This window comes from Stylophora pistillata, chromosome 5 (assembly GCF_964205215.1).
Source record: "Stylophora pistillata chromosome 5, jaStyPist1.2, whole genome shotgun sequence".
Taxonomy (NCBI): domain Eukaryota; kingdom Metazoa; phylum Cnidaria; class Anthozoa; order Scleractinia; family Pocilloporidae; genus Stylophora; species Stylophora pistillata.
The window spans coordinates 34,392,511-34,414,180 of NC_142523.1; the positions used below are offsets into that span (position 1 = coordinate 34,392,511).

General features: G+C 39.1%; 1 protein-coding gene and 1 long non-coding RNA gene across 3 annotated transcripts in view; one reads left to right on the plus strand and one right to left on the minus strand.

Annotated features, from left to right (window-relative positions):
• LOC148731608 (uncharacterized) overlaps nt 1-21,670 on the minus strand; it is a 136,763-nt gene that overhangs the window by 67,837 nt on the left and 47,256 nt on the right. The gene's annotated exons all lie outside the window — the stretch shown is intronic.
• Nucleotides 1-21,670, plus strand: part of LOC148731612 (uncharacterized) — a 197,078-nt gene that overhangs the window by 2,290 nt on the left and 173,118 nt on the right. The gene's annotated exons all lie outside the window — the stretch shown is intronic.

A 21,670-nucleotide genomic window follows, 5' to 3' on the forward strand; every position in this document is an offset into this window, starting at 1 on the left:
ACACATTCTCGAACAGAATTTAGATTTGCTCTATATTTTGACTCAACCCCCATTAAGTAGCTCTGCCTATAAACTCAACGGATCAGCGCAGAAATCGCAAGTCTGACGTTTGTGGCTTTAAAGATGTCATAAAAAATGATGCAATGTCTAGAGATTATTTCTGAAGGTCACAGTATGTAACTAATCAGTTTCACTTTCATGTTCTTGTTTATTAGCTTCTAAACAGCTACCCCTCCCCTCCCCTCTAAAATCCCGATTCCTTCCAGAGTTTTCTTATCTCTGGAAAGTAGGGGCCTGTACACAGGCTACTGTTTATCAACTGGACGGAATTATGACGATTCTTTATTTGCTGAATGAAAACCCTCATCTAGTATAAAAAGACTAGTTCTTTATGGTCGTTAAATACAGTCAATTTAGTCAGTTTTATCGCTTATGCCCAGTTGAAACGTCGAATTTCACATGTGCCGAACTTAACTCCTATTTCAGTCAACTAAAGTAGTTAAATACGGCATTTGATTCAAACGTCGTTCAATTTGATTCAAGTCGTTCAAAGGCAAGATACGCCAACTCAGTATAAGTGAGCTCTTGGATGATGGCTGCACGCGCTGTAGCCTCTGCTCCTCTTGAATTTTATATATTATTATTACAAATCCCGTAACTAGTTAACTATAGATTTTCTCTTAGTTTTAATATCTATACCACTGTAAATGGCTCCAAGTCTTTTTTCTTTTTTAGTGTCCCCAAATTAGTAAGGGATTTTTCCCTTGCTAGACGGCTCTCGACACTTTTAATAAAGTTTTACTACTACTATTACTACTACGTCGAATTTAACTCAGTCGAATTCAACTCTGTTCGCTGTCGATATTCCCAGGCGCACTACTTATTTGCTAGACGAAGACGTCTATTGAGTGTTTGCTTAATTGCTTCACTGATGCTCTTGTTTTGCTGTTTGTTTTTGCTTCCTTATCTTAGCTTTTCGTCATGATACTTTCACATGATTCACGTTCTATCATTTCACTGAAACCCGACCCACAATATGCCGCAGAGTTTCCTACTTTCCACCCAGGAGTGCCCTCTTCGTTTTCAAAAAACCGAACACCTCATACAAAAGTAATTACCGCACGTCAAACAACTGTATTTTGTCTTTTCAAAGCAAGAACTACAAATTCCTTTGTCTCCCACCATTTTTTTGTACTGTTTTGGCTTTTTCGCGCATGGCATTCATAGAATTCGTGGCGATTTGTGGATAATAAATGAATTATAATAATTTCCTGTAATTCATGCATTAAGTTCAGCACATGTGAGCACAGGGAGCCCAGACAAGCGACTAGTCTGGTTGTTTATTCGAAATAGAAAGGAATGTATGGGAGAATATTGAAGAGTCTTATTATCGTAAACTTATATCATGAAATTTCTGAGTTAAAGCTCAAAATAAATGGAAACCTACCTCACTTGCTGTGCATTGTCGTTTCTGTGGCTCTAAATGGCCAGTTTGAGCGATTTGGCGGGTTTTGCTTTAACTGTTACTATACGTGATAAGAAGGAGACAAGGGTGGAAAGCTCATACGTTATAAGAAGGAGACAAGGGTAGAAAGCTCATACGTTATAAGAAGGAGACAAGGGTGGAAAGCTCATACGTTATAAGAAGGAGACAAGGGTAGAAAGCTCATACGTTATAAGAAGGAGACAAGGGTGGAAAGCTCATACGTTATAAGAAGGAGACAAGGGTGGAAAGCTCGTACGTTATAAGAAGGAGACAAGGGTAGAAAGCTCGTACGTTATAAGAAGGAGACAAGGGTAGAAAGCTCATACGTTATAAGAAGGAGACAAGGGTAGAAAGCTCATACGTTATAAGAAGGAGACAAGGGTAGAAAGCTCATACGTTATAAGAAGGAGACAAGGGTAGAAAGCTCATACGTTATAAGAAGGAGACAAGGGTGGAAAGCTCGTACGTTATAAGAAGGAGACAAGGGTGGAAAGCTCATAGGTTATAAGAAGGAGACAAGGGTAGAAAGCTCATACGTTATAAGAAGGAGACAAGGGTAGAAAGCTCATACGTTATAAGAAGGAGACAAGGGTAGAAAGCTCATACGTTATAAGAAGGAGACAAGGGTGGAAAGCTCATACGTTATAAGAAGGAGACAAGGGTGGAAAGCTCGTACGTTATAAGAAGGAGACAAGGGTAGAAAGCTCGTACGTTATAAGAAGGAGACAAGGGTAGAAAGCTCATACGTTATAAGAAGGAGACAAGGGTAGAAAGCTCATACGTTATAAGAAGGAGACAAGGGTAGAAAGCTCATACGTTATAAGAAGGAGACAAGGGTAGAAAGCTCATACGTTATAAGAAGGAGACAAGGGTGGAAAGCTCGTACGTTATAAGAAGGAGACAAGGGTGGAAAGCTCGTACGTTATAAGAAGGAGACAAGGGTGGAAAGCTCATACGTTATAAGAAGGAGACAAGGGTAGAAAGCTCATACGTTATAAGGAGACAAGGGTAGAAAGCTCATACGTTATAAGAAGGAGACAGGGGGGAAGGGGTGACAATGCTCATTTAAAATGTTTGTTTTGGAACAGGTCCCCCCCCCCCCCCTCTTGCCTCAGAACTTACAATACAATACTTTTTCATTTTAAATTACCGGCACTCTTACTATATGAGAGGTGCTTCAATGAATAAAGTTTCTGTCTTATTAAAAATGGGGAAAAGATTGGATATGCGGATGATACATGGAAAATTCCCAAAATTATTAGTATAAAGTTGAATAAAAAAATATTTAAAGTCACTTTCCTCCTTTTAAAATATTTGAATCAAACGATCTTTTGTGATACCAAGAATTGTACGAGATTTTTAGAAAAATTAAAGATGTTTAAGAAACTCAGATATATTTCAAGATATTTACAATTTTTGTAGCCATCAGTCTCAAATTCCGCTCTTTTGTCAAGCGAAAGAAGCATACAAGATAATACTGATTAACGGTTTAAAGCACATTTAAGCGTAATTTTTTCTCTTGGATGATAATAGACCAAACATCATAACAAATCAGGCGAATTTAATTAATGGTTTTCAGTAAAACAATTGATGTATAGCCTACAGGGTGCAGCTATTCAGAGACGTGACTAATGTGTTTGGGGTTGAAGCCAGATTAATTAGCTTTCTCTTTCGTGTTTGTCGGGTGCTTTTTTGATCACGGAGAGCAGCCTCTTTTCTTTGTCGTAAAAAAAGTACTACTGCCTCGCTCTGAGGTGTCTGAATTGACAACGGTAAGATTACTTTATTTCAGTTGCACCAAGGAATAACCAAAACTACAACTCCTTTCAAGCGAGTTTAAAATAAGTTCAAACTAGGCCAGGTAACTTTCCATCCTTAGATGGATGCGACATTCGCGTTAAAAGATTTCACGACTGTTTGGAGGGGAAGAAAGATCGGCCAGCGTGAAGTTTCACCACGCTTTCTTGTCCCATCCTTGAAATATTGTTTTATGAAAATGTTAGTGATGCTATTTCAGGGATACGCCTCACGATTTTATGACAACATTTGGTGACTGTATCAACTTATCGAATGAACTCGAATGGCTATTTGGAAAATAATTTAGATACAAGCTTGAATAGACTAGTAAAACTATAGTTTCCTTGCCACTTATAATCAAAGTCCTGTCACCGTTGTGATTTCAAATTTTGCAACTACTTACGATCCGCCTCAAATGTTATCCTTGACTGATCTCAAGCGCGTTTGTTTCAAGTCTCATCAAGCTAATGAAGAGAACTGCAGCAAAAAATATTTCAACCATACGTGACTCGCTCGGGTTTTGAGTGCAGGTCCCGTCGCAACACTGTTCATATTTTTCATTGGAGCAGACATCAAGCCAGTCTAATCCGCGGTTATCGTGTCTCTTTTGCGCTTTGTTGTTATCCATGTAAGAAGACTACGAAAGGAACGTTCATATTGTCCTTGCGTCGGTTTTCTTTCTTACTTATTCTCTTTCCGATTGCGTAGCCTTACGCACGCATTTTTTGTTTCAGTGTTTCTATTTGTGTATGTTGGACAAATGACTGCCATCGATTTCATGTGAATCACATTTGGAGGTAACTATCACTTAATGATAATGATTATAACAACTTTATTATTTTACTTATATAGCGCATTGCGGTGCAGTGTACAATATTCTTTCGGAATGGTCTAGAAGCAAATAATACATATGGAATTGTAATTTAATGTGAACAGGGAGGGAGTGGGGATGGGGTAAGCCTAATCTTACCCCCCCCCCCGTCTCACTTCTTCCACGCTAAGTAAGGTTATCGTACCCAACTTAATGACGAATTTTCCAGACTTTTGTAGAGCGAAAGAACTTCGGAAAATAATTAAGGTTAACGTGTCGAGGCACATCCTAGTGTTGTTTGCTGAAGAGAGATGATAGACAAAGAATCAAACCAAAGCAAATTCAATAGTTATCAGTAAAACAATTGATATTAAACTTGCAGAGTGCAGCTATTCAGGGAGGTAGATAAGGTGTTCTGCCTGAAGGCCAAAGAAGTTTTCGCTTTCGCGTTCGTCGAGTGTTTTGTTGACTACAGAAAGCAGCCTATATTCTTTATCGCAGATGATCAATCACCACCAAAAAGTTTCCAAAACTTGGCAGGAGCAAGTACCTTAGTTTCATTTGCATGAAATTTATGAGTAGCAGATACAACTCTTTTCAAACGAAAACTACTTCCTAGAATTGCTATATTGGAAGAGAAGGAGCTTCATGAGACCGTAACAAGATGAAACTTAACCGTGATTTCTCCCATCTTCCTTAACGCAAATTCCCCTACATCAGTGAAAATGTTATTGATGTTATTTTGTTATGCTTTGTAATTTCTTTAATCTAATATTCTGAGTTTATCAACTAAACAAAAGAACTTCTATGTTTGGTCGGGCACCGATTATCTTCAATACTTCAAAGCAGGTTGCTTCTTATTTCAAATGGATTTCTTAGCTCAAGCTGAAGAAGGTCTTTACCAGCTCTATTTTCGGTTTAAGTCATCCTTTCATTCAAGTTGACTATTTTTCAACGATCAAAGTTTGTTTGAGTGAGTGCAAGGAAAAGTAACCAGGAAAATACAAACTATTTTCTCTTAACTGACGTAACCCAAAAACCTGTCTTTCTTACTTCAGCAAAACAAAAGCAGTTCAAATGGCCCATTGATATGGCGTCAAAATTACTCGATCATCGCTTTATAAGTATTGTGCGGCCTTCCAATGAAATCTCTCGAAGTCTCTTGTCCTGTCTTGCTTAGAGACGTGATTTATGTGCATTGCGACGAAGCCAGAGTTTTTCAAGTGTTTTGTTGACTACAGAAAGCAGCATATATTCTTTATTGCTGATAAAGTATTATTACCTCACGAAAAGTTTCTAGAACTTTGACAACGTGAAGCAAACTTTAATTCACTTACCTGAAAGTGATGCGTAGCAGATACAACTCGTTTCAAACGAAAAAGAAACAAGCGAACATTGTAGAATACTTATCTTGATACGAAACACGCCGCAGGAGAAGGAGCGTAATACAGAAAACTATTTTAGCAAAAAGATAAAATTGCACTGCGACTTCTGCTATCGTCGCTTTAAGTTAGAAAAGAGATGTTTGTGACCTTATGTTCTTTTGATACTCTAACTGATACGATCCATTGTCTAATATGCTGACCGTATCAAGTGAACAAAAGACGGAACTGTTTAGTTAATTTGACAGCAATTATGAAAAACGCAAGGGGCAAAAAGCAGCGGATTACGGCTGCCACAACTTCATTAAAGCTCCAGAAATTCTGCTGGGAGAATCATCCATTTTAAGGTGGAAGAGATAAGAGGACCTCATAAGATAAAACTCTGTTTAGTGCTACAGTATACCAGCACTGGAGTGCCACAGTATACCAGCACTGTAGTGCTACAGTATACCAGCACTGTAGTGCCACAGTATACCAGCACTGGAGTGCCACAGTATACCAGCACTGCAGTATCAGAGTATACCAGCACTGGAGTGCCACAGTATACCAGCACTGCAGTATCAGAGTATACCAGCACTGCAGTGCCACAGTATACCAGCACTGCATTGCCACAGTATACCAGCACTGTAGTGATAGTTCCAGAACTCAGTGAGATAAACCAGCTGCGAAAAAACTGCCAAAGCCTTTGAAGCTTTGAGATCTAATATCCGTGAGATGAAGAAGAAACGAAACAAATAGCGAACAAAACAAGTGCTTTTCGTGAAATGTCTTCTTAAACTTGTTCCAAACGTCAATATTACATAAAAGAACGCTTATTATGTCAAATATATTTCTTGGCTCAGGCTGGAAAGAATTCTGTCTCTCTACCAACTTTTAACACAGACCCCGTTTAGTCATTTTCACTTATCTTTCATTACAGATCACTTGCCGTGAAAGTAAGCCTTGACTGATAACAGTTACATAAGCCGTGAACAAAAAGTAAATAGATTTGAAAATTCTTGCGAGAGAAACCTCAAGCAACAGAAACCCTGAGCAAATCTGTGGCAGCACTAAATGTAGAAGGCTTCCTTCCGCTGTTAGGAGCCGTCTAGATTGTCGAACAGCATGAGAATTTGTAATATTCATTAACTAATCAGATCAAAGTCGTTCAAATCTCTGTGTTACTTTGCGGTAAGAGGTGATGGATCAGAAATCAAAACAAACTATTCATAATACTTCTCAAGCAAAAGAAAAATAGATTACATGTTGCCATGTATCTGTTCAATAATAGATGACAAAAGTGTCACGTGAGGCACAGGAGAGTGTGTCACTGATGTTCTTACTATTTTGACGTCTTCTGTGATCTATTACTAAACAGACCCACGGCATCATGCATGATCTATTATTCAATTTATTATTACTTAAATAGCGCAAAATACATGTGGATATGATCTAATGCGCTAGAATTCTGATTGTTTCATATGATAAATGCGTCTGTCCTCCAATCGATCATTGGTAAGAACCAATCACAATGCCAGCGTTATTTAGCTTATGATACATAAAACACCGGATGTGCTGTTGTGTGCAGCTTTAAATGCATGTGATTCTTAACTATTCAACCTTTGATTGCAGACAGTTTAAGTGTTCCAAAGGTTTCTCAAACTTCCAGAACGGTATGTATTATCTAAGTTACTGATTCAAGTGAGTTCCAGATAACTTTTTTCTCTCAATTTGCTTTTGTTATCGATCTATAGCTTCAGAGTGATAATTTCCATTCGTGAAGAAACCTCAGTTCACGAGTTGACGTAAATTAAAGTTAACCGTCACGTGTGGTGTGTATCATTTTATTCAGTACGCTGGGAATTTATTTCGGCTCAGGTTGGCAAAGTTCTCTTGTATTTATCTAAGAGTGATGGCTGGTTTTTACTTAACGCTATCATACTTGAATGAAGTGAGAAGCGATTCTTTATTGATCACTAGAAAGTGAGCTGAAGGAATGGAATTCAATGTTAAGAGACCTTATTAAGTAAGATTATCATAACTAATTACCTCGGACGGAAAAAAGATAAACTGAGAAGACGGAAAAAAATTCGTATAGCTTAGAAATTATTGACTTTGACCATCAGTTCTCAGACTTAGACAGTATTCCTGATGCTTTAAACATTTTTTTTTATTATAGGAAAATTCATTACCTGACGAGGGATTCGTGCGATATCAGTTTTTGCAGGAAAGTTAACGCGGAATTGACGAGTTAGGTGATCGATTTTCCTTAAGTCGCATATTTGAACAAAAATTAGTAAAATCAGAGCTAACTTCGTTTGCTTCTTCGGATGAGTAAAAAAAATAAAGGCTGATAGTTTCTAAAGAAACTGTTTGGGGCTGCGTCAGTGGGGGTAACGAAATAATTTGAATATATCAACAAAGTTGAAATGGTAAATTGGCCACCGTTACGATTATAAAAGCTGACGTTTCGAGCGTTAGGCCTTCGCTCCGACGAAGGGCTAACGCTCGAAACGTCAGCTTTTATAATCGTAACGGTGGCCAATTTACCATTTCAACTTTGTTGATATATTCAAATTAAATTGAGACAAAAAATGATGTGAAGTTGTTAAAAAGTAGCCTTGATTCTGTGCTGCTCAATTTTCCTTCATATCCCTAGTCCTGGCGTCAATTTAGCTCCACCCTGTGAATAAAGGAAATAAACTTCCTTGTTTCTGACCCACCCGTTTCCTAAAAAAACATGTCTAAGGGCGTATCGCTAGATCTTGACACATATACTATTTGCAAAGACAACCCTGATGCCCATTAACAAAACTTTGGTTTTGCGCAGGTTCAAACAAGAAATGGCCGCTGCATTTGAATACTCGGAAGAGCGGCTAAATTACTTCAGGATTTGTTACGTTGTCACTGATATTATAACAGAGGGTCTGCGAACAATCTTTAAACAAGAATGGGACAGTCGCCACAAGACAAGACTAGGAGAATGGAAAGATCAACCTAAAAGTGGACTAGACTTTTGGAATGGGGAGTCCCTAAAGAACAGAAGCAAAAACGCACGGCTGTTATCAACCATGAAAAATGGTGATAGAGCTGAATGGGATTGTACCATGCTCTTTTACGCTATTCTTTTTTCAGATTGTATCCACGGTCTCCATTCAGTGGTTCGATCAAACATAGATGATTTAAGAAATATTCGGAATGAAATCGCACATGACGAGGCAGGCCAACTCTCTGACGGAGATTTCAATATTGTTATATCGCGGGTGAAAACTGCATTCGTCGCCCTCGGTCTTCCCACATTAAAAATCAATGAAGTCCAAAATCAAACAACCTTCCCCACAGAGGAGTTAAGTGAAGTTTTAAGGGAGGTTAACGACCTGAGACAAAAACTTAAAGAGAAGGAAAAGGAACTTAAAGGAAAAGAAAAAGAACTTCAAGAGAAAGAAAAGGTACTTCAAGTAAAAGAAGAACAGAGGCTTGCCTTGCAAGAACAGTTACACGCAGATGTCTCTCCATTTTGCATTCTCCCTCCTAAACCAACACACGACATCGCTGCTCGAGAATCTGAAGTTGATGAAATTATGCGAAACCTGCAAACATTAAAACGCACCGATGATGGGATGAGCATACTGTACTTGTCAGGAAATCCAGGAAGTGGCAAATCTCAGCTGGCCCGTTTAGTAGCCAAGCGATTCTACGACGAAGTCAAAGAAACACCTTCCGCAGCTTCATTTGTCATGACACTAAATGCTGAAAGCCCAGAAACAATTTTGAATTCTTATTTCCTTTTTGCTCAACATTGCAAATGTCCCGGATATGAAATAACAAACACTTACGGCTCGAAGGATTTGAACATAGACGAGAAGATTTCATATCTCAAGTCCCTAATAAGTGCAAAAATTAAGCATTACACTTCATGGCTGGTGGTAGTTGATAATGGGAACTCTCTTTCGAGCGGTCATTTGCCTGATGCAGGAAACGAGGCGTGGGCAAGGGGCCAGATGCTAATAACAACGCAGGGCACTGCGTCTATGCCGTTACCAAGCTCTTCCGTACAAAACATTTCTGTCAGCGCAGGAATGCAACCTAACGACGCATGCTCTTTGCTGAGCATTCTTTCTGATATCCCAATTAATGACATAGAGAAAGAAGTTGCTAAGGTATTAGACTACCAGCCACTTGCCCTAGCGGCTGCAGCCACGTATGTGCGACAAGTTCGTCAGTGTAAGGCATCCTCGAAATTTGGCTGGAGTGACTACCTGAAGAAATTGGAAGAGGGGAAACGAAGTGCTACTGAAATCATTCTTGCTGAGATCAATCCAAGCTATCCAAACTCCATGACCAAAGCCATAACACTCGCTGTCGAAAAGGCGATGGCGGACGATATAATTTTCCATCACACATTCAATTTTCTCTCTGTGTGTGCATTACAGCCGATCCTTCAAGAAGGTGTTATCGAGTACATCAGAGCAGTAGATGAAGCTTTTGAAGATGAAGATATGATCAGAATGAGAATGAATCAATGTTCATTATTGCTGATTGAAGAAAAAGAAGAGGTAGAAGAAGAAATGAGTAGTGTCTATATTCGAGCTCATGGTGTTGTTCACGATGTTATTAAATCTGCGACGAAAGATTGCACAAAGGATGAAGTTTACGAAGTGATATATGGGGCTGTAATGTCATTCTCAAAGTTTAAAAAATTCGATTCTATTGATGTGGGAACAAAATTAGCTCCCCATTTAAAGATGTTAAGCTTAAAACTTGAACACGTGGTAATTAGAAGAGAAAAGCCAGAATTCTCCGAAAGAGCACTTAAGTCTTTGAGTTCATACGCTGGTGGCCTTTGCACCCTCGGTGACATGTGCCATGACCATAGTGAGTTTGGAGCAGCGATAGTCTTTTATAAATTGCAGTTAAAAATGATTGAATCAAGTCACGAAGGAGAGGACCTGAAAAAAGCAGCATGTTACAGCAAATTGGGTATTGTACATAAGGAGCTGGGCAAAACAGATCAAGCAAAAGACTACCATAATCATGCACTGGAGATTCGTCTGAAGAGGCTGGGACCTGATCATGTCGATGTTGCAGCCTCTTACAACAATCTGGGAAATTTACACAGTGACCTGGGCGAAACAGATCAAGCAAAAGACTACTATAATCATGCACTGGAGATTCGTCTGAAGAAGCTGGGACCAGATCATGTTGATGTTGCAGCCTCTTACAACAATCTGGGTATTTTACACAGTGACCTGGGCGAAACAGATCAAGCAAAAGACTACTATAATCATGCACTGGAGATTCGTCTGAAGAGGCTGGGACCTGATCATGTTGATGTTGCAGGCTCTTACAACAATCTGGGTACTTTACACAGTGACCTGGACGAAACAGATCAAGCAAAAGACTACTATAATCATGCACTGGAGATTTATCTGAAGAAGCTTGGACCTGATCATGTTAATGTTGCAAAGTCTTACAACAATCTGGCTACTTTACACAGTGACCTGGGCGAAACAGATCAAGCAAAAGACTACTATAATTATGCGCTGGAGATTCGTCTGAAGAAGCTGGGACCTGATCATGTTAAGGTTGCAGACTCTTACAACAATCTGGGTATTTTACACAGTGACCTGGGCGAAACAGATCAAGCAAAAGACTACTATAATCATGCACTGGAGATTCGTCTGAAGAAGCTGGGACCTGATCATGTTCATGTTGCAGACTCTTACAACAATCTGGGTAATTTACACAAAGCGCTGGGCGAAACAGATCAAGCAAAAGACTACTATAAGCGTGCACTGGAGATTCATCTGAAGAGGCTGGGACCTGATGATGTTCATGTTGCAGCCTCTTACAACAATCTGGGTAGTTTACACAGTGACCTGGGCGAAACAGATCAAGCAAAAGACTACTATAATCATGCACTGGAGATTCGTCTGAAGAAACTGGGACCTGATCATGTTAAGGTTGCAGCCTCTTACAACAATCTGGGTAGTTTACACAGTGACCTGGGCGAAACAGATCAAGCAAAAGACTACTCTAAGCGTGCACTGGAGATTCGTCTGAAAAAACTGGGACCTGATCATGTTAAAGTTGCAGCCTCTTACAACAATCTGGGTATTTTACACAAAGCGCTGGGCGAAACAGATCAAGCAAAAGACTACTATAAGCGTGCACTGGAGATTCATCTGAAGAAGCTTGGACCTGATCATATTAAGGTTGCAGCCTCTTACAAGAATCTGGGTAATTTGCACAGTGACCTGGACGAACTCCAAGAGGCGAAGCATTGTCTTGATCGTGCACTGCTAATTTTTATTTCGAAATACGGTCAAGATCATGTTAGTGCACGAGAGGTCAGGAGGAACTTATCTCGGCTACAGAAAGGGAGGTACGTCGTGGAGTAAGGGTTAAGCTGCTTTGAAAAGAAGAAAAGATGGACCTGTAGATAGTCTAGAAACTGTGCTAATTTATAAACGGTGAAGGCCTTTAATTCTGTTTAGACGTTGCGGTCCCTTTTTCTGGAGAAGTTTCGCCAAAATCTAGACCGTTTTGATATTTTCGTTATATTTGATATCACTTGAGCTTCTTCTATCCTGATCTGCAAACTCTATGATCGGACACAGTTTAAAGACGTTTCCTTGCTTGCAGTCCCACGGTACAGGACAAAATCGTTTATGAGTCGCCATTTAGTGCTGCTTCTTCTGAATTATGACTTTTGACTGATTGGCTTGTGTACATATCACTCTCTTCTTATCAGCAACGTATATTTATAAAGTAAAAGGTGGGCTGGTGGTTTCGTTATGTTTTATATTTGATGGAACTTAAACCAAAAACAGGCTCCTCCTGTAAGACGGAGTATAATTGACAAAGTTTCCAAATGAATAGCTCAGGACTTCATAGCACTGTAGATCTCAGTCTGAGAAGTTTAAAAGTATTGTAATAGGTTAAGAGACTCCTTGTGGTATTACCTTAGAATTTAAATTTTCGTTGAAGTGGAGACAATCGCTTTATCTATTATTTTTTCATACATTCTTAGATGAAAGTCGCGCGTTAACTACAGAGTGTACGAGGTGCTTCGTTTAATCGGGATGATTAGGTCTAGTAATGTTGGTTTCGACTCGGTGCATCTCAGTTCACCGATCTTTAGAGTAATGACGGACTACATATACATTAGCCTTTTCTGAGAGCTTACGTGAGTTTATATATCTGTTTTGCGGTCAAATGTGATATCGTAAGAGATGATGTTTTATTCAAATACGCAGACATTTTTTTGCATCAAATAGATCCTTGTGTTGTTATTATCTCTCGATTTTACTTTTGGAGCGTGCAGTGGCCCCTCCCCACCCAGATGATTCAAGCATGATTTGTTTTAGCGTCGCACTTTTGGCAAGCTCGTTATCTTTTTTATATATTGAGTGAAACCCGAAGAGATTGTCAAACTTTAGCAGCGGCTTCAGTTGTGTATCCCTGGCGCTTGTTCCATTTTTTTGTCCCCCTTCCCCAGGCCAAAAATCTTTATGTACACCTTTGGTTTAGATCCGTTGGTGAGGTCGCCGTGTACGTCGTTCCCTCCGGTTTGATGACTCTGTTTATGACGTAGACAAGTCACATGGACTTTTGTTCGATCATAAAACAGTAAACGTATGTGTTTTCTGAAGCTTTCGATTACAATGTTCTTCTTTACCTTTTTCATTTTCAATTGTGAACATTTGTGAAAAAAGGAAAAACTCAGAGCTTTGAAAATGGCGTTTCGTCGCGGAAAGTAAAATGGATAGAGCAAAGACGCACAACACACACAAAGAATAAAGCATATTTTATCATGAATTTGCAACTCTACATCACACTTATAGGTCGTGGCAGTACAGACCCTGCAGCGTTCGGTCCATCCAAACCCAATGAGGGCCAATATGCCCCAAGACAGTTGGAGCAAGTGAGGTTAATAAGAAATGATTTATTAGAGGGCAGTCTGACCAAACTTTGCCGATTTTCGAGAACAAAAATACACGGTGTTCAGGCGGATTGCAATTTGAAAAAAAGTTGATCGTTTATTTAAGGAAAACCGACAGTAAAAGTTTAAAACAAACATGGAGGAAAAGCCAGTAGAAAAAACCACGTCGTAACTCACTGAACGGCGCATGCGTGCACGCGACTACATAATAATACGTCGGAACACACGGCCTACGACCGTTTCTGCGAAAACGGTCCGTATGGCAAAATCCCAACCGAGTAAAAACTAATCACAGCGCTCGGATTTACCTCAAGTCTACTTGGCCGTATAAAACTATCAAAGTGACCCTATGGGGGACCCATAGATATATTATGCAGAATACAATTGTTTATTTCATGCGGTCAAGTCTAAGGTTAAAAATTAAACGTGATATTTAATTCTTATACCCCCTTAACGATGAGTAAGTTCTTAATAGGGAATAGTCGGTAGTTCAAAATTTGGTAATTGTTTGTCCCACCTACATGTCCGGCACAAAATTAGCCGTCATCCCTACAACAATAGCTTTACCATTATTGGTAAGGTACATGTCATCGGTGCCATGAGGCAGTTTTCATGAAGCAGAATACAAATTAACATTTGAATCAGTGTCTGAATGATTAAGATATCGTGTTTCGATGAATTGTTGTGCAAACTTTGGTAAAAAGTAGAAACATTTTTCAAAGCACTTTGAATGGATAACTAATGGCTAGTGTTTCGAGACAAGGGCTACCTAAATTTAAACTGATAAGAACGTCTTGGGCAGAGATTCGATGGCCCGAAAATGTAGGCAGCGTAAATCATAGATCACGAATTATGGATAAACCCAAGAGGAACATAAATTGTTTAAATGGAGGCTTGTTTTAAACAGTAACAAGGCGACACCACAACATCAGAAGCTACATTCCCAACACTCATGAGCTACTTAAACGTGCACCTGCTCTTTTATACAGAGAAGATGTAGCAGACGGGGCCTTTTGTGTTAATTGTCCTTCTCTAAGAAGACTAGAATGTCTAACCCTTTGCAGGTGTCATAGCAAAAGTAGCGAATGCTCCTGAGTTATATCAAGTATAAAGGCACACACATAACCTCTGCCAGACTGTTAACTCGACAGTGGAGGATCGTAAACGCGATATTAGCTGTGGTCACACTACAGGGTTTTATCCTAGAGAAACTTGACTTGTTGACAGTTTCCCTAGGGAAACTCAAATTTGCAAGTGTGACCGATTTTTTCCTAAGTAAATTACCTCGGGAAAGTTTTATCGTCTGGGGCTTGAAAACCGCAAGAGAACAAAAGAATGTCCTGTGGATTTCCCTTGACAACTACCCTAAAAAGCAGAAAGAGGGAAAAATCAAATCCCAATGGACGCTCCGACCAATGGACGCTCGTCGGCGATCGCGCTGGTGACACATCCGGAATTATCGTGTTGTGAAACTAATTTAATGTAATTACAAGATTTATCTCTCTTCCCGTCGCGAAACTGAAACAAATTTCATTGACAGTGAGATAAAAATAGACGTAAAGTAGGGTAAATTGAATAAACGAAATAAAATAACTAGAAGAAAGAACAGTTTAATTAATGAATGACAGGGTTGTATAAAATTTATGTATTATTATATTTAATATTTTAAATGGTTATTTTTATTACTAAGTATTAACCACACCCACGACTCTTACCCACACCCACACCCACACCCACACCCACGACCCACACCCACACCCACGACCCACGACTATTAGTCAAACTCTGAGTTTTTAGTCAGTCGACTTGTGCACAATCAGTTTTCCTTTGTGTATACAGTGTGTAATTACCAGATTTATCTATCTTTCTTTTGTCATTGATGTTATCAGACGAGATCTCGAAATTTCTCTTCCTTGGCCCTTGACTTTAGCCGCAAATATAGAATTCACGAGCGCTATCGCAGTTTTAACGTTATAGTACTTCTACTATATGAAATCATTTATGGTACAATCGTACAAAGCAACTCCGGTACAAAGCATCTCGTTAACACAGACCTCGAAAACGCAGACCGCAGACCGCACAGCTAGAAAAACGTGTACACAGTGTGTAATTACAAGATTTATCTCTCTTCCCTTTGTTATCAAACGAGATCTCGGAATGCGTCGCGAAACTGAAACTCCTTATAAATGGTCCACATACTGGTCCAAAAAATGGTCCAAAAAATAGTCCAAAAAATAGTCCAGTCCATATTTTACCCTATGCCAAAACACTATCGTATTTGCACCATGGAAAAGAGGAAACAAAGATTGTATCTGTTTTTTTCGCTTTTAAGGTGCATATAGAAAGTGGTTTTTAAAAAGATGTATGATATAATAGCGGAAATATGTAAAACTAATTTCATTGACAGAAAGATAACAGATAGAAATAGACGTAAAATAGGGAAAATGGAATAAACAAAATAAAATAACTAGAATGACGGGGTTGTATAAAATTTATGTATTATTAGATTTAATATTTTAAATGCTTTTTTATTATTAAGTTCGTGATGTTACTTTTGAAGCTGTATTATAATCTAGTTTTATTGTATTTATAATCTTTGAATAGTTACATTGTTCGACTAGTTAGTTCTATTTTTAATCTCTATGGCTTAGACTGTATTACTTACTAATCTTTAGTTTTGAGGGCCACTGGTTTATCAGCGCAAGCTGTTATGTGTATACCCTCTTTAAATAAAGTCGATTATTATTATTATTATTATTATTATTATTATGCAGTATACACGTTTGGATGCTATTGAGCTAAGCAAGATAGGGCGAAAATTCGTAACCTATCTGCATGACATTATTATTATTATTATTATTATTATTATTATTATTATTATTAAGTATTGAACCACACCCACGACTTTTACCCGCACCCACACCCACACCCACGACCCACGACTTGTACCCACGACCCACGACCATTAGTCAAACTCGTTGTGTGAAATTCTGAGATCTCGTCTGATAAGATAACTGACAAAAGGAAGATAGATAAATTCACCACTAACATACTGTATACACAAAGGAAAACGTAAAGCAACTGATAGTGCACACACAAGTCGACTCAAAAGGCACACGGATAACTCAACAGAGAAGGATCGTAAACGAAGTATTTTAAATATAAATTAAAGTCCAGTGTTTACGTGGCAGTTTCGCTTTCGCATAACGGAAATTCCGATATCTCGTCTGATAAAATGAATGACAGAAGGAAGATAGATAAATCTGGTAATTACACACCGTATACACGTTTTTCGGGGTGTGCGTTTTCGAGGCGTGCGGTCTGCGGTCTGCGTTTTCGAGATCTGAGAGAATATTGCTTTGTACGATTGTATCAAAAATGATTTCATATAGTAAACGCACAAACATTAAAATTGCGATGGCGCTTGTGAATTCTATATTTACGGCTAAAGTCAAGGGCCAGGGAACGGAAATTCTGTGATCTCGTCCGATAAGATTAATGACAAAAGATAGATGGATAAATCTGGTAATTACACAAAGGAAAACTGACGGGGTGCAAGTCGGCAAAAGGCACGCGCATAACCTATGCCAGATAACTCAACAGTGGAGGATCGATAGTAAAAGCGATATTTTCAATAAGAATTAAAGTCCAGTGTTTATGTGGCATTTTCGCTTTCGCATGGCTAAAAATTTAAAGAAACGCCGCGGCAAAGCGCAAAATGTTGATGTAGGAGAAGTCAGTCGAAAAACCGATTAAAATAATTATTACGATCGAGTTAAAGCTCCATTAACCAGTAGTGTTTACAATTACAACCACCTACCACCCCTCCTTGAGTAATGACAGTCTTCCCCCACCCTCCCTCAGTACTTGTCGACTGCACCCATCCCTCCCCGAGTACTAAAGGTGTGCCTCTTCCCTTCTAAAATGGTCCAAAAAATGGTCGAAGAAATGGTCCAAAAAATAGTCCAAAAAATCGTCCAAAAAATAGTCCAGTCCAGTCCATATTTTACCCTATGACGGTTACCAGTGTGTCGCCGTACCCGCGACCACAATGTGACAAAAATAATAAAGATTTTGTTACTCTTACTTAGCAAACGACGAAGGGAGACGTGATTATCTAGATAACGCTGAACATGCTGCACTAACGACACCTTTTTTCGTTTCTTCTTCGTGCCCGAAAAGCAAAGGTCGAAAATATTGTAAATGCAGAAATTAAAAGAAGATCAAAGCGGTCTACAAAAAACATTATAGCAAAGACAGTTTTATCGCCGGAAACGAGGAACTGCACGAGGAGTCGCTTGATGTTAGAAGGGTTTAAAAAAACAGTAATAATTAAAAATAATTAGAGATATTATCGAAGAAATCACTTAATAAGGTTTTTGCGACATCATGTCGCCGTTATCACATGATTACTGCAATGGGCAGTTTGCAGTCAGCTATCGCTGCCATGAAGGTTAAATGAGGGAGTTATATACAGACCTATGGCTGATGCAAGGAGAAATCTCTGATACGGATGCAGACTGCTTTAGTGAAGATTACGGGCGCTAGGATTTCAACTGGAAACGTTCAGTTCATTTGATTCTTTCGTTTTCTAAGAGGAGAAAGTTTGTGAAAGATTTGATGCCAGTGCCTCTCAGATATTTAACAAATGGTAAACACCACAGCGTACACTATTGAGTTATGGATGCACGCGGGAGGTTGATAAGCACGAAAGAAGTGTAAGAGTAGCTCGAGGCGATAGCCGAGAGCGACTTTAGCTTCTTGGGTGCTTAGCAAACCGCTCAAGTGCATCCATAACTCAATAGTGTACGCTGTGGTGTTTACCATTTGTTTTATAACATAACATTTATACATTGTAGCTAAAGCGTTCCCTTTTATTTAACAAATCTTACGTGACCAGAAAAAACAAGCGCGCGCGGAAAAATAGTCTTTGCATTTGCTCACGTCAGCAGCGTACACCCATGGGCAAATGGGGGACTCTAAATTGACCAATCAGAGCGCGCGCCTTACTTTGGTTATGTTATAATAAAAAATGAGCTTGTCGCCATGTTGATGAAAGTGAATGGATAGAAAAGTAGCGACAGATTACTTGGTTCTAACTTCATGTTTGATGTTTTGCACCTGACCTTTCACAAATGTTGAATGCATTCCAGTAATTTTGAATCGGAGCACTTTCAGATCGAGTGTTGAGAAACCAAATCAAGGAATTTAAAACAGCAAATAAGAAGAAAGGAAAGTTTCCCAAGAGCCAATGAGAAATAAAAGTGAAATTACGACATTCGATTGAAATTGCTCTAAAGGACAAGTACAATGATCTTATCCTTGATTTTTTCACCGTTATTGAGCTCCTGGACAAAACTACCCCGCTCCGATCTCTGTCTCAGTTAAAACTTCCATCACCTCGATAGCGCGAAACTAAAAGGTATCCAATGTATCTTTCACGTTAGTTCACCTCCTGAAAAGCAGCCCCCGCTTCTTTACATGGGACATTTCAGCCAACGGAATTCTTCATGAAACACACTAAAATGTTACATACCCCATTTGTAAGGTTAACCCTTGAAGTATGCAATCATTTCCATGCTAAACATCTTAACACTAAGAAGGATCTAAACGGTCACTGATCATGAATCTTTTTAATTTTTTTTTTGTTTTAGCTTCAAGGCATTTACAAGCGAGTTGAAAGAAATTTTCTATTCTAATCATTATTTCAATATGTATCTTAGAGAAAGCCCGATTTTGATCCACTTTTTCTGTCACACAACGGTGCAAAATCAATGTTGCGTGACAGAGAAAAAGCGTGACAAGAGGACTACGATTGCGCTCCCTGCTGGCAAAAAAACTGCTCAATACCGTTTTAAATATTGTATATACAATAAAGGATTAATCAAGTATAACAAATACGTTGATATCATGTTTCGAAATAAAGAATCAACATAACTGGAAATAAATTGATCCGGTTAATAAACCCTTCAACCTCAGTCACTAACATCTAATTTCCCATTACAATATCACTTCTAAATCAAACGTTACGGTTATGAGTAAAAAGACAATAATCTCAACTGAGTGAAGCTCTGGATGGTAAAAAAAAATTTCTTCGCGTCAGTACCATCACTAATGTAAAGCACACAGTATGGGGAACATGCCTACCGATGTTCAGGGAGCGTAGAGGGCTAAAGGAGGTCTTCCTTGAATCTCCCAAGATTTTCTACAATCTAAATTTGTGCATAAGTGGGATGATAGTGTTTTCCATTGTTGATATAAAACCTTGTTGACGCAGTTTTCAAAATTTGGCTGAATTGAAGATAGCTAAAACGAAGTTTAGCTAAAGAAGGGCAAACTGTTGGTTTCACAACCGGCCGACTGTTATTCAGGTAAAGCTACAAAAAAAATTATGAGTTTGGTTACGATATCTTTCTACTAGCAAACATGGCGATCAAACATGGCGGTAAACACACGATCAAACATGGCGGTACACACACACACACAGACACACACACAGACGCACACACACACACACACACACACACACACACACACACACACACACACAAAAACTATAATTGCATCGATCTTTCTAACACTAAATACCTCATTTTCGTTCACGCCAAAAAAATTAAACTTTAAAAGATCGTTTTTGATAAATCAAAGACAGTTTGTTTCACAATTTGTGGCAGGTGTAACCTGGGGGAGGAGAGGGGGGGGGGGAAACTGCCTGGAAGGGAGGTAGTCTGGTACTGTCTCCCTTTTTTTCCCCTTCCTTTCCCATCTCCTATCATATCTACCTGTCGGAGTAATCTGTAATCTTCGTGACTTTCGATGGTCTAGCATTTAAATACTCAGGCATTAAAGGGATACTCTCCACCAAATTTTAACATTTAATTAAAATGTAGATCTTTTGCCAAAACAACTACTAGAAGAAGAAAAAGTTCCCTAAAACCTTTCATTCGATTGAAATCCTGGTGCAAAAGCGCGAAATTCACTCAATTCAAAGACCGGAAGTTGAAATGGCTCCTAGTTAAACATAGTCTGCGAACAGGCTCCCCGTTTAATCAGACGTGAGGACACAGAAACCTTCCCCTTCTTTCCCCTGCTTCGCGCCCTCCAAGCCGGGAGCCTGTTCGCAGGCTAAGTTAAACACGTAATCAATGACGTAATAGGAGAACTGAAAAACATACGAGCGATCGTAATGGAGTCCGACTCTAGAGATTCGAGTTTTCCTTTTCGGATTCATCGTCGGTGATCGAGAGTGCAGACGCTCAAGGAACTGAACCATATATGTCTTTGAGCCTTAAGACATTGAGGCTAGTTCTGACTCCTCGAATGAACCAGATTAAGCCGATCCACTCGAGCGATTACGAAACAGACTGGTAAGCGATTTTTCTGAGTTACCGTCAATTTTCGCCTTTTTCCGAAATCTCTTCGTTTGTCACTTCACAAAGTGAAGTGATCGTTAGATTTGAGAAATGCAGCAGTGTTTGGCCTTAAAAATGTAGGACCTCAACTTGATTAGACCGGCATTTGTTTTTAACACAATGAAGCTATTCTTTCACATTCGCTGCACGTGTTATGTAAAACTTAAACTTGCGTAATTCCTCATTCTTTTACTTCTTCTTCACCTTCTTCCTCTTGATCCGAATTTTCCTCCTCACTCTGAACCGGGGTCGACGTATTAAACTCCTTGAGCGAAGTGCGTTGTGTGCTTTTACTCTTTACTGGAACGGACGTCGGACAACCTGCCAAGTTATTTTAGCGTGCGGTTTGGTTACTTTCTTCGGGACGGCCAAACTACTGTCACAACAGATTTGTATTTTTATGTATTTTCAAGTGACTAAATTTACCTCTAGCGGTAGGACTGCTCCGAAATTGCACAGAGACATCTTTCCCTATTTTGGGAGTTTGGGTGCTGACATCTTGAGCTTGGGGTGAGAATTCTACCGATGCAAAACCTAATTGTTCGGTAACTCTCTTTGGAAAGGGAGAGCTGTTCATTTTCTATATGTACATCGAGGATCTGGAACACGCACCGGGTAAATGAGTTGGGTTATAAGTTTGAAAGAGCTTTTTGCTGCATTTTTCATTCAATGAATACAGGTTCATATTTGATATTATATATGCAAGGCTAAAAAGATTAAGAAAAGTTATTAAAACGCTAAAACCAAACGTTTTCGGCTGTTTGTCATCTTCAGGGTTGAAAGTGTTGACCGTCTGTACATACATACATATCTTATGTGATTCCCGATGGGAAAAGTTGGGAGACATAAGAAATGACT